Below are 12,821 nucleotides of genomic sequence, written 5' to 3' on the forward strand. Positions count from 1 at the left end.
GTAAATGGGGCCAGGCTGGAGCCCACCTACCCAGAGCCTCAGCCCCATGGCCTCTCTCTGGACCCTCAAGGTCGGGACGTGGCACCAGGGTGGGAGGCGTGCCTGCCATCAGCCTGGGCCTCGTTCTGGCAATCCCTCACAGGTCAATGAGGGGTCCCACTTTTGAAACGGAGGAATTGGGGCTGCCGCAACAGTTCTGGCCCTGAGCTTGCAAGCAGAGAGAAATTCCCAAGGTCACCCTCCACCCACCCCCAAAAGTCCCAACTCAGAGGAGTGGGGTCTTGGAAAGGGCTGTCCTCTGAGCTGGGATGGCGGTGTCTTTCTCTTGCAGACTTGGGGTGGAGAACTCAGGAGCAGAGCAGAGGGCTGGACCCACATGCCTCACCTGTCCACTCCCCCAACAGCCTGGCTGTGGCAGCCATGTGGCTCCTGTGGCCTTGAAGGTCACGGCCTCTCTGGCCGCTCAGGAGTCTGTTTTCACCCACTGTCCCCCGCAAATTGCTGCAGCACCAGATTCTCAAGGGAGCCTGGGGAACGTGCAGTTGCAAGAAACAGCACGATATCCCCAGAGATACGACACACCTGAGGCTCATACAGCACGGTCACCAGCTCCACCTCACTGGAGCCACATTGCAAAGGCAGAAACTGCACCCACCCATTGCACAGATGGGAAGGGAGGCTCAAAGTGGCTGGTGACTCGCCCAAGATCACACAGCTAGTGGGATGAGGGCAGAGGGGGACGTGGGTCTCCTGATTTCCAGCACAGATGATCGTCCCCTTCTTTCCTGACTGCTTGGTGCCTTGGCCCTCTTTCCTGTCCCTGGGATGGAAGATGCTGGAGCTCTCTCCTTTGCATACAGAGGGAAAATGAGACCCAGGGAAACGGGCAATGGAGCCACACTTACACAGCAGGAGCAGGGCAGAGAACCGGGCCAGGCTAATTCCTACCCAAGGCCTGCCCACAGAAGACTCAGCCACTCTCTCCAATGGTTTTCCCATTGGCTTGCAGGGAAAATTCCTCAGCCTGGCATTCAAGGTCCTTAATAAACTGGCTCCAACTCACCCCTACACACACCTTCCAGTGAAGCCAGTGTCCTGATTGCCACCTTTCATGCTGTAGTGGTCACGCCACAAGAAATACCTTCACTCCTCCTTCCATTCGTAGTGACTCCACTCATAGCCACCATGACCATTTATTGACCACCTACTATGTGCCAGGCACTGACTCCCCAAGGGGGAAAGCTACCCATCTCATGTGACAAGAGTAATGCCAACTGCCTTGGAAATGTGAGGTTATGGAAACAATTCCCACTGCCCCTAAAACATTGAATAAAAGGCTTATTTTTTCTTGCTGTAATAAAATATTTGAAGTTTCTTTTTTAAGATTTTTCTCCATATTTTTCTGGTGTTTGTTTTTTCTTCTGTGCATTCATATCTCTGAGTTCAGCTCTATGTTTTTCAAAGCAGCTCCCAGCCACCATGTCTGATCTGCACAAAAAACACTCAGGTAGGCAGGCAAACAAGGGCTTATCATCCCTGTTCTATGGAGAAGGAAATGAGGCACAGAGAGAGTGAGTGACTTATCCAAAGTCACACAGCAGAAACTGGATTCCTGACAACTCCCAGCCCATCTCCTCTGAGTCCCCCACAAATGGCCACGATGAGCTGGGAACTGCCCTGGGTATTTGCCTACATTAATCTTCTTAACCCTCAAAACAACCCCATCAGGTACACAGAGTGGGTGATCCCCGCTTTACAGATAAAGAAACAGGCTCAGAGAGATGGAGTAATGGGTCCCAAGTTGTGCAGTTAGTCAGTGGCAAAGTCGGATTTTTAACTCAGGCTTTCTTGCAAAAGGGGACCCCAGGGAGGGTGGCCCCACGCTGGCAGAGGCATTTACTAGAGGAGTGGGCGGGTCATTTGACCTCTGTGAGCCTTACCTCCTCATCTGAGACACGGCCACAGTAGCACCACACTGGGCTGTGGCAGGGACCGAAGGATGCCACACCCAGCTCATGTCTGTTTCACCTGTGTCTATTACCGTCCCTGGGACACACTACACACTCAATAAATGCTTCCTGAGTGTGCAGACGAGGGCCCTACCATTGTGCCAGCACACAGCGGGGGCACCACAGATTTGACTCCTTTCTTCCAGTGGGGAAGGCTGGTATCCCAGCGGAACCTCCCCGTTTTGGGGTGTCTCCCCACCAGCACCCCTCTGCTTCTTCTTCCTTCCTCTCTGAGTCACTGCCTGCAAGTACAAGTCTGCAGCCCTAAAAATAGAGCACATATGGGGGCATAAAAATACTCACAGATGTAAACTACAGCAGCAGGCCCCCCGCCCTCAGGTCCCCCTCTGTTGACCCCAGGGTGGTCTCCCCAGGAAATCCCTGGACTGGCAACCCCTGCTTGGCCTAGTGTGGACCCAGAGTTTTCCATCTACCGGAAGTCCTTAGCCAGGGGCGCCCTCTTGCCCCACACTGCCCAGCAGAGCCAAACTTCCTTTCCTCATTGGCACAGAGCTGCCACCTCACACCTCACACTCCCTAGCCAGGCCAAGCTGCCTCCCAGAGCTGGACATGGGCCCAGAGAGGGGAGATGACTTCCCCGGGCCACACGGCCAGCAAGAGGCAGGGCCAGGCCTGGATTCAGAACTAGCGCCCTGGCAAGCCCAGGGTGAGCATCCGAGTGAGAACGGCAAAGCCCGGAGCCCCTCGCTGCCCTACACCTAGCATGTCTGCCCTGCAGAAGACATCTGAGCCCCCAGAAGCACCTCTCAGCAGCTGCCTCCCAGCGATGCCAGGCTCTCAGAGGCAGAGCCAGGGTGCCAGGGCCCAGGCAGGCAGAGGTTCTGCCGAGGGAGGAGGTGGGTAGAGGAGAACTCCGAGGTTTCCCCTCCTTTCACACCAGCTGGCCCCCAGCCTCGCTGGGAGGGCAAAGCAGAAACCAGGACTTGGCAAGGTCTCCCGGAAAAGTGGCAAATGAAAGGGAACCCCCGGGCTGCTTGGAGCCTGGGTTTGGGGGGTGTCCTGTTTTGGGAGGGGCTTGAGGAACAGCACCTCCAGGGGCAGCCGAGGGAGAGGCTTCTCTGGCCACCTGGCAGGTATATGTCTGGGGGGAAGGTGGGCAGGAGAGTAAGGTCCACTGATGGGGAACCACAGGTAGTTCCCCAGGATTCTCAGGGTCAGCCAACCTGGGATCATGTGAACCAAAAAAGAGGAAAGAAGGTGAGGGTGAGGCTTTGCTGGGAGTGGCCAGAGGGGCCTCTGCCACTCCCTGCTGGGGTGGTGCCGAGTTCGTGTCCCCCGCACAGGAAGCTGATGTAATGCATGCGTGTGTGCACCCATGGCGGCCTGGGTGTGGGTGGGTGCATGGGCCTATCTGCCAGGTTCACTTCTAAGGGTGCGGGGCTTCCTTGTGCTCCTTCCTGGGTGTGCGTCATGTGCGTGCCCTGGAGGGGGTAATGGAGGCCGTTATCAGCCCCATGAGGGCTATGGAGGAGCCTCTTCTTCCTGACAACACCCTCCTCCTCTGTGTGCACACAGCGTCTGGATGGCAGGTCTCTCCGCTTGCGGTATTGGTCAGAGTTAGAGGCGGGGGTCTTGGCCTGAGTGTGCGGTGCGTTCCTGTGTCTGGTTCCCGGGGTATCTGTGAATCGGAGCGTGTTTGCATCTGTGTCTGGCTGTGCACGGGTCTTGGTTGTTTGTGCAGCCGTGTGGCTGCTCAGCGGTGTCTGACGGCCAGGACAAAGGCCTCCACAGACAGACAGGTGGCGTGGAAGGCAGACCTGCCCCAGGAGTCCTCAAAGGGCCTCTCGGCTCTGGAACAGGACAGCCGGCAGGGGTGGGGCCTGGTGAGAGGGAGGTGGAGTGGGGCCTCAGGGTTCCCTTACCCCAGGCTTGTGCTGACCCAGCTGGGGGCCTGAGGCCAGAGCAGCAGAGACGCCCGAGCCAAAAAGGAGACCGCCTGCATTTCAAGAGGCCGAAGGAAGAATCCTTCTTGTCTCACAGGGGCGGAGGATGGATAGAGAGGGGTCTCTGGAGACCCCTGCCAGGCAGGCACCCGGGGCAGAGAGGAGAGCAGAGGGCTTTGCCCAAGGAAGGCTGGGAGCTGGGAAGGTCCCAGGGAGGGAAGACACACCATCATGGCCGTGGGCAGAGGCAGCAAAGCAAGCACGGGGCTCTGGGAAGGGAGAAGGTCTGAGCTCTGGACCCTGAAGAAAGGGGAAGTCCTCCGCAAGCTGACCCAGCTTCCCACCTCCATCCCAGAGGCACCCTCCCCCCCCCCCCCCGCACCCCAGGCCGCACAGGAGAGCAGGTCACCTGTGAACCTCTCTACCTTGTCACTCACCCTGTCTCCACCCCACCACTGTGGAGATCCGTCTGGACCAGGAGCCAGAGAACTGATTCTAGGCCAGCCAAAGGTGACTCTGTGACCTTGGACAGTTCAGTCAGCCTCTCTGAGCCTCAGTTTCCTCATCTGTGCAATGGACACTCCAGTCCCCCTCCCTGAAACATTGCTGTGGATAAGGAAGGCTCTCTGCCACTTGAGGATTAATCGTGACCCTGGAATCCTTTCCAAGGCCATTAAGGTATCCCTCTGCTTCCCCAGACTCTCCAGCTGCCAGGGGGTCTCAGCGAGACGCAGGTCCCGGATAGAGGAATGGGGGCCAGCTTGGGGCCAGCTGGGCATGACTACCACCTGCCCCACTCAGCCGCTGCCCTCTCCCTGTCCAGGGGCCCCTTTGGCTGATTGCCCTCTCGTTAGCTAGGAAACTCAGGGCCGCCCACCCCCTTGCCCTGGCCCAGCTTCTTCCTCCAGACACCCTCGGGAAAGAGGGACCACCACCCTCTAGCAGGCAGGGTGGACTAGGAACCTGGGGAGGAAAGGCTGCCTCCTTCCCTCATCTCCCCTCCGCACGTCTCTCCTGCTCTGTCCTGACCCAGCTTCTCCCAGTCTCCCTCCTGCTGGCCTCTGACTTTGGAGAGGAAGAGGGATGGAGCACGGGGACAGATGCCAATGTGCTATGTGTGAAGGGAGGGGTGTCCTCCTTGATTCCACCCCCAGGCCTGTGGTAGGACCCCAACAAAAACCAGGGGTCACGCACAGGTCGGGGTCTAACTACCATGGAGGGAGGGAGGTCACGTCCTGAGCTGGTGTCTGTGTGTGTGCGTGCGTGTGTGAACACAAGGGATCTTCCCCAAGCCCAGGCGCCCCACGGCGGGCACCAAAGCGTCTGCGGGTCGCAGGGACCGCCCTGTGGATTCCCACCGAGTCCTCAGATCCTACGGAGCCGTGGGGGTGGGGGGGCGACGAGGGGGCGTCCGACTGCGTGACGCGGGGGTGCCCTGCTCCGCGGCGGGTCGGGGACGAGGCTGGGGGGGATGCGCGCTGTCCCTGGGGAAGCAAGGACATCACTGCCCCCTCGGTTCAGGGTCGCTGGACCCCCACTTCCTTTCTCTGAGGACCGCAGTGCCTCCTCCTGGTGGGTGTCGGGGCCGGGCCCCTCCCCAGAAATCGAGAGAACGCGCCCGTTTCTTCGCGCCCCCTCCTCAGGGTGAGTCCAACACGGAACCCCCACCCACGCAGGGGGGTGGGACCCGAGCCCAGTCCCCCACCCCCCCGAGCCTCGGCCTCGACCCACCCCGGAGGCAGGGGGCTGAGCCGTCCCCCCATCCCCCGCCCGCAGGGCGGCCAAAGCCAGCCTGCGCCCCCAGCCCCCGGGTCCCCGCCCGTTGCCCGCACCCTCCTGCCCGGCCCGCCCGCGCTGGGTCTTGGCTGCCGGCCGAGGGGAGCCCGGGCCACCTCCGTCCCTTCCCCTCCCAGGGCCGCCGCCCGGGCGGGGCGGACTCACCCGCGGGCCTGGGCCGGGGCTTCCTGGGCTCGGCGCTCCGGAGCCCGCGGCAGCCGCTGCAGCTCTGGTCGGACGCGGCTCGGCGTTCGCCGCCGCCGCCGCAGTTCGGGGGGGGTGGGGGGCGGCGTCACGTGACCGCGGAGCCTCCTTCCCGGCGCGCTCCCCCTTCACTGCGGAGCCAGAGCCAGAGCTGGAGCCGCGGGCTCGGCGGAGGCCCCCACTCGGCCGCCCGCCACAGCAGGTCCCGGAGGCGGGCGCTCTGCGCCCCATTTTACAGGTCGGGTAACTGAGAACCGGAGAGGGCAAGGACCGGCTCAAGGTTACACGGCTAACTGGCAGGGCCGGGCGAGGACCCAGCGGTCCAGCCGACTGTCCCTGCTCCAAGGGGAGAGGGGCAACTTCTGCGACAAGTGGGGTCGACGGGAAAGTGGGGGACACGCCCTAGGCCCGCGAGTCTGCAGGGGCGGGGAGGAAGGAAAAGGCGGCTAGGTTTAGCTGGGTGAGGAAGCTGTACCCCCGCGGCACGTCCTCCGCGCCCGGGCGCTTCGCGTGCCTCCTGGCAGCGGCCGCGCGCTGGCCCCCCAGCCGGTTAGCGGCTCTCCGACATCCTCCGGGGACTAGGTAGCTCTCTTCTTACTCCCAACCTAACCGGGGAACGGGGGTGGCGAACCTCAGGCCACGCGCTCGAAAGGAGAAGTAGAGGGAAGGCTGCAGGAGAAAGGTGGGGTGAGGGCGTGAGTGAAAACGCAGGCACGAAGGGGCCTCAGACATCACCTTAACCTGACCTCTGAGGCCCAGAGAGGGGAAGAGACTTGCCCAAGGTCATCATCAAGTGAGCAGCAGCAATGCCGTGGACCCTTGAGCGGCTCCTGGGCTCCTCTCCCCACTGGACTCCCCTCCAAGGAGCAACCACCCTAGATGAACAGGGAAAACAGGCAGTGTGCCTGCAAGGCCGGAGCTGTCGGGGACCATGGGTAAGGCTGTGGTTGGTAGGCCCACGTCACACAGAACGCTGATTTTAGAGGCGATCTTTACACCTCTGGTTCTCACGCCCTCGCTCTAATAACTGGAGAAACTGAGGTCGCAAAAGGGGTATGGAAAAACCTCCATCTCATCTACCCTCCAAGGTCAGCGAGTCCAGTAGGCCCGCTTCACAGGCAAGATTTAGGGAAGATTCAAGTCTTGTATTCATTTACTCACCATACTTGTTGAGCACCTGCTGTGTGCTTAACAAGGGACCGTCACTTCCACGGTCCCCATTCCCCCCTCTATCTTCCCAGCCATGGGGATTCATTTCATTAAGGAAAAGACCTGGGGCCTTCAACAATGCTTCTATCAGCCTCTGGACAATCGGAGCCTTTCAAGCCTGAGTTTTCAGTCCCACAGGGGTTGGGACCAGGGCCATGTTTCCCTGCCAAGGCTCTCACCTCAACCAACAGAGATTAGAATTAAGGGGGAGTAGCAGGCCATTCCTCACCCTCATCCCACCCCCTGAAAATGTGAAAAGGCAGAGGGGATGTAGGGACGGGGCACGCATTCTTTCCAGTCCTTCTGTGTCTCATCCGCAGGCACCCCCGAGCCATGGGTGGGAAAGAGTTCCAAGCCCAGGGCTTCTCAAAATTCTAAGAGCACAGGAGTGGCCTGATCCAGATTCAGTGGGTCTGGGGCCTGGGCTTCTGCATTTCTAATAAAGCTTCACAGCATTGCCGGTGCTCTCGGGCCACAGATAACATTTTGAATAGTGCTGGCAGAACAAGGCCTTCAGGGAAGAAGAAACAAAACTGCAGGGGCTCCGAGAGCAGCACCTGCTCACTCTGGGCCCCCCACCCCCGCCCTGGGGGGCGTCTGATTTCCTGCCTAAGCATCAGGCCTGAGCCTGGATCCTTTTCAGGATGCACCAGGGCTTTATAGTTTGGTTCAAAGCTGTAGTTAAGAGGGAAGAAGTTGAATGAGACTGGTCACGGTACTTCTGGGGATGGTGCAGAAGGGATTTCATAGTGCAGCAACTGCCCCAGACTGGTGTGTTGTACAGGACACTGGTCCTGAGAGATGCTTGCTGAAGTAAAGCTGTATTTGGGAAACACTGGTTGAAAACCTAAAGCCCTTCCAGGGCAGCGTGCACTGGGCTATTCTGCCTACAGCAAGGCTGGGCTCACACATCTCAGGAAGGGCACACAAACTCTAGGGTTCTCTGAAGCACTACATTTCCTCCCATCCTCTGTCTTTTTCGTGAACTGGGCTAGATGGATCCTTGAATTCAGTTCCCATCAAAATTCCGGTGCCTCTTCAGCTTCTCCAACTACTCGCCCAAAAAGCCCTCTTCCCCTCCATGCTGTGAGACAGAGACCATGGGCTTCCAACTCTGGCCAGGAAAGCACTGCTGGTGGTACCATTCCAGACTGGACTCCAGAGTGAAGCCAAAGTGCCTCACATGAGCCACAGCAAGGGGCCCGATGGAGGCAGAGGAGGTGCGGAAACAAACTAAGTGAGGAGTTGCAGCTGTGATCTTTCGTGGTGTGGACCAGCAAAGTCCAAGGTCTCCAAGGGCCTGTGGTCCTATGGGCACCGAGGGACTGAATGTACCCAATTCTGGCTGAGTAGGTCAAGAAACGAAGGCTCTTCTGTGCCAGGCCCCTATTTCTTCTTTATTAACCAAGGAGCTCTTCAATTACAGCACTTTCCTCTTTACAGAAAACCTCAGTACAAGAGGCTTATCATCTCCCCTGTGTCCTGGGGGGCAGCATGCTGACTCTCAGGGGCCCTGGGGAGAAGGCAGCCAGCACGTGCCGTAGGGCTGGGCACAGAGCCTGGCATGGAGCCTGGGTATTAAAGGGAAGATTGAATGAAGGCCCTGAAGCTTCGCTTTCCCTGCCCTATTTCAATCCAAACCACTCAAGACTGACCACTCAGGCATGGCTGCCTCTGGGCACAAGCCTTCTCTTTTCCAAACACTTAATACATTGCAACCCAGCAACCACCCCTGCCCTCCCTCCCCACTGCTGAAAAATGAAAGCTGGCTTCAAAAAATCTGACATCTAAGAAGGCTAGAGAGGAAAACGTGGGTGGCACAGCTGTAAACTTGGAATAATGCACGAGGGAGTCCAAACTGGGAGTGGAAATTACTCTCTGCTACCCTTCCCTGCCTGGTCAGATCAGAAAGATAGGGATGGGGACTGCCCAGTGGGAAAGGCAGAGGGAGAAAGCCCCAAAGTGGTGGGTCCCCAAGGTGTGTTGTCCGCAGAACACTGAGCCAGGTCTAGGAGGGGCTGGTGAAGAGGAGGGTGGGCTGCAGGGATGGCTGGGAAGAAAGTTCCGCTCCAGTGAGAACAAGACCGATGAGGACTGAGAGTCAGTCAGCTCCAGGGCACATCCGTCAAGAAAGGTTCTGAGGACTCAGTGTCTCGGTGGGCTGCCATGCTGATGCCGGACACACAGCAGAGAGGATGCCACCCTGGGGAGACCCATTCTTGGATCACAACTGTGAACACAGCTAGGAAATCCCCATTTTGAGGACAAAGGTGACAAGCCTAAAGGTGGGGACAGCACTGGTCACACCAAAGTAATAGAAAACTCTCTCCCAGGAATCTTGCTGTTGCTGGACAAGAGCTTCCAGGGGGTCCTGAAGCGTTCATCCGGTTTTTCCTTGCTGAGAACATATGTGACACACTGCAGGACATAGGATGAATAAGATGGCCAGAGACCCTGCCCTCAGGGAGCTAGACCAGTCCAGCACTAATTAGGTTGATTCACTTTCTGGGATTTGGAGTGGTTTTAAATGCAGACGTAAGAGGCTTCCCAGGTGGCGCAGTGGTTAAGAATCTGCCTGCCAATGCAGGGGACATGGGTTCGAGCCCTGGCCCGGGAAGATCCCACATGCCGCAGAGCAACTAAGCCCACATACCACAGCTACTGAAGCCCGCGCGCCTAGATCCCGTGCTCCACAACAGAAGCCACCGCAGCGAGAAGCCCGCGGACCGCAACGAAGAGTAGCCCCTGCTCACTACAACCAGAGAAAGCCCGCGTGCAGCAACAAAGACCCAACGCAGCCAAAAATAAAAATAAAAAATAAATTAAAAAAAATATAAAATAAATGCAGACATAAGATCCAGCACAGCCCTAACTCTGGCTCCCAGTTAAGACAAAAATAAGTGATTCACTCTAGTTCCAGAATTCTAGACAGTCTAGCACGACTTGAAGCCTCCCTCACCCAGAGCCAGTGCACGCTACAGATGGGAGAGGAGATGCAGCAGAAACTGCAAACATAAACCAATCAAAGAAATGACTCACATATAAAACAAGAGTCCTTAGAGGTGGTCCACTTGGGCAATTTCCCAAACACACTCCCTGGACTTTGAGGTAGTGGGTGGCGGTAGGGGTGAAGAGATGAGGCCCCACTGCCTCCTTCCACCTAATTCCTGCTCGACAGTTTCTACACCCAACTTCCTTTTAGAGCGAACACTGAGGCACAAAGGGGAACACACTTATCCAGGACCATAAAAAGAGCTGGTAGCAGTTTAGTGTTCTCTCGGTTATACCAGAGAATGGGGGGAGGGGAGACCAAGATCCAAGCTTGCAGAGGCCCATGTGCCAGCCGGCAACGTTTCAACCCAGGCAGCCGCTGCCCAGGCCTTCTGGCTTCCTTGGGGTGTGTCCCCCACTTCCTGTGGCCCAGGGCCTGCCTCGCCTGGCAGCACTAACGCAGATCCGGAATTCAAGCTGCCATTCCAGCTGCTGTTACGAGGCTGGTTCCCTCCCTGACCAAGAGCAATTTCACTTCAAAGGCCCTGGCCTTCGCAGTCCCAGCCAAATCCTTGAAAGCACATCTTTTTGTTTTTTCCCCTTTAAACATGTTGGGGGAGAACAGATGATGCCCTCTGTTTGAGACCAATACAGTAATTATGTTGGACAAGCTCTCAGAACTGACTTCAGGGGGAATTCAGACAGCCTCATGAACGGCAAAGTGTGAACACACGGCACGAGAAGAGCCACCGTGTCACTGGTGCCCGTGGACGGAGCCCGTTTGGCAGCAGGATACACATCTTCGGGAAATGTGGTCTTGCCTCCGCTGGGGGAGACACAGCCAGGCCTTAGTCCAGTAATGAGCTGGTGCAGGTCCCAATTCTAAAGGCAGAACAATGTCACCTAGAAAAGGCCAGACAGGGCTTCCCTGGTGGTGCAGTGGTTAAGAATCCGTCTGCCAATGTAGGGGACACGGGTTCGGGCCCTGGTCCGGGAAGATCCCACATGCTGCGGAGCAGCTAAGCCCGTGTGCCACAATTACCGAGCCTGCGCTCTGGAGCCCGCGAGCCACAACTACTGAAGCCTAGAACCCGTGCTCCGCAACAAGAGAAGCCACTGCAATGAGAAGCCCGCGCCCTGCAACGAAGAGTGGCCCCTGCTCGCCGCAACTAGAGAAAGCCCACGTGCAGCAATGAAGACCCAACACGGCCAAAAATAATCAATCAATCAATCAATAATAATAATAATTAAAAAGGCCAGACAACTCCTGGCAAGCTACAAAGATGACTTGATTCACAAGACCAATTCTGCAACCTCTTCCCAAAACCTAATGAGGCTCAGCAAAGATACCTAACTCTTACCATATGAACAAATGTCACTAACTTGTCTGAAACACATGCATTTTTTAAAAGTGCTGCATGTGATATGGTTGGCAGTACACTGCAATCATGTGATAAAGTGGGTCCTGTGGCTTATCTGTTGGGGAAGTTCCCGGAAGCACAAGAAATACCTGTTCCACGTACCCTACTCTTGAAAAATATTATTCACTAAATCTCAAGAGGTAAAAAAAGAATATAAAACACGATTCTCAGATCAGAAAGTAGCCTGAAGCACTGGCCGCAGTCTTCTGCTTTGCCCGGCGCCTGCACAGCCCGGCCTCTGAGGCTCACGGCACCTGTTCCTGATGTTCTTGGCAATGACAATCAAAACACTGGAAGCTGCCCCTCTGGGGCAGAACCTGCCTATCACAAAGACATAAATCTTCAATATGCATTCCAAACGTGTTCCAAATTCCTTTCAACAGGACCCTGCAAATAAACACAGAATCAAGGCACCTTACTGTTTGGCCATTAGCTTCACTTTCCTTATGGGCCAAGAGGAAATACTTATATAACAGAATAATCAAACACACCTGTCCAGCCATCATTTTAACTCCAACGGCTTCCAGCATAACGTATGTCCTAAAGTTCTTGAAGACTTGTGGGAAAGATTCCACAGTGTTTCGTCACAAAGGCTAAAGTCTAATTACAAAGAATCATGAAGTATTTTACCCCAACAGTGTTTATTATTGCATGATCCTCAGTGTGGGAGGGTGAACAAAGCAGCAAATACTGCTCTGTTCGAAGAGATAATTTGGAAACCAAGACAAAGCAAAGCTAAGCAACTTTGCTTAGTTAAAGATAAATGGTGAGATTATCTGTAACACAGGTGACCCAACTTCTCAAACTAGCCCTTTCAACACTCGCCTACACAAGTATGTGCTATCTGAACAGCTAGCAGACTCCTCAGCCCAATTAACTCAAAAGCCAGATCTGAAAAATACCCACGAATGTTTGGTATGTATGAGATGGAGGCGTTGTTTTCTACATCTCTCTTTTTTTTCTGCGGGGCGGGGGGCTATGTTGGGTCTTCGTTGCTGTGCACGGGCTTCCTCTAGTTGAGGCAAGCGGGGACTACTCTTCATCGCGGTGCACAGGCTTCTCATTGCGGTGGCTTCTCTTGTTGCGGAGCTCGGGCTCTAGGCGTGTGGGCTTCAGGAGTTGTGGTGCACGGGCTCAGCTGCTCCGCGGCATGTGGGGTCTTCCCGGACCAGGACTCGAACCTGTGTCCCTTGCCTTGGCAGGCGGACCCTTAACCACTCCCTACTAGACTTGGCTCTCAGGACTTGGCACAAAGCCGTTACTCAGTGAAGTATGAGGAACAAAGTGTTACCATTTTACAAATGTCT

General features: G+C 56.4%; 1 protein-coding gene across 2 annotated transcripts in view; it reads right to left on the reverse strand.

The window, feature by feature from the left end:
• Positions 1–5,926, reverse strand: part of RAP1GAP (RAP1 GTPase activating protein) — a 66,175-nt gene extending 60,249 nt beyond the window's left edge. For both annotated transcript variants that reach the window (XR_004346304.1, XR_004346302.1), the window contains exon 1: positions 5,855–5,926. The gene's annotated coding sequence lies outside the window, so the exon portion shown is untranslated. The remainder of the gene's footprint in view (positions 1–5,854) is intronic.
• Between the last annotated feature and the right edge of the window lie 6,895 nt (positions 5,927–12,821).

Source organism: Phocoena sinus, chromosome 1, assembly GCF_008692025.1.
Source record: "Phocoena sinus isolate mPhoSin1 chromosome 1, mPhoSin1.pri, whole genome shotgun sequence".
Lineage (NCBI taxonomy): Eukaryota > Metazoa > Chordata > Mammalia > Artiodactyla > Phocoenidae > Phocoena > Phocoena sinus.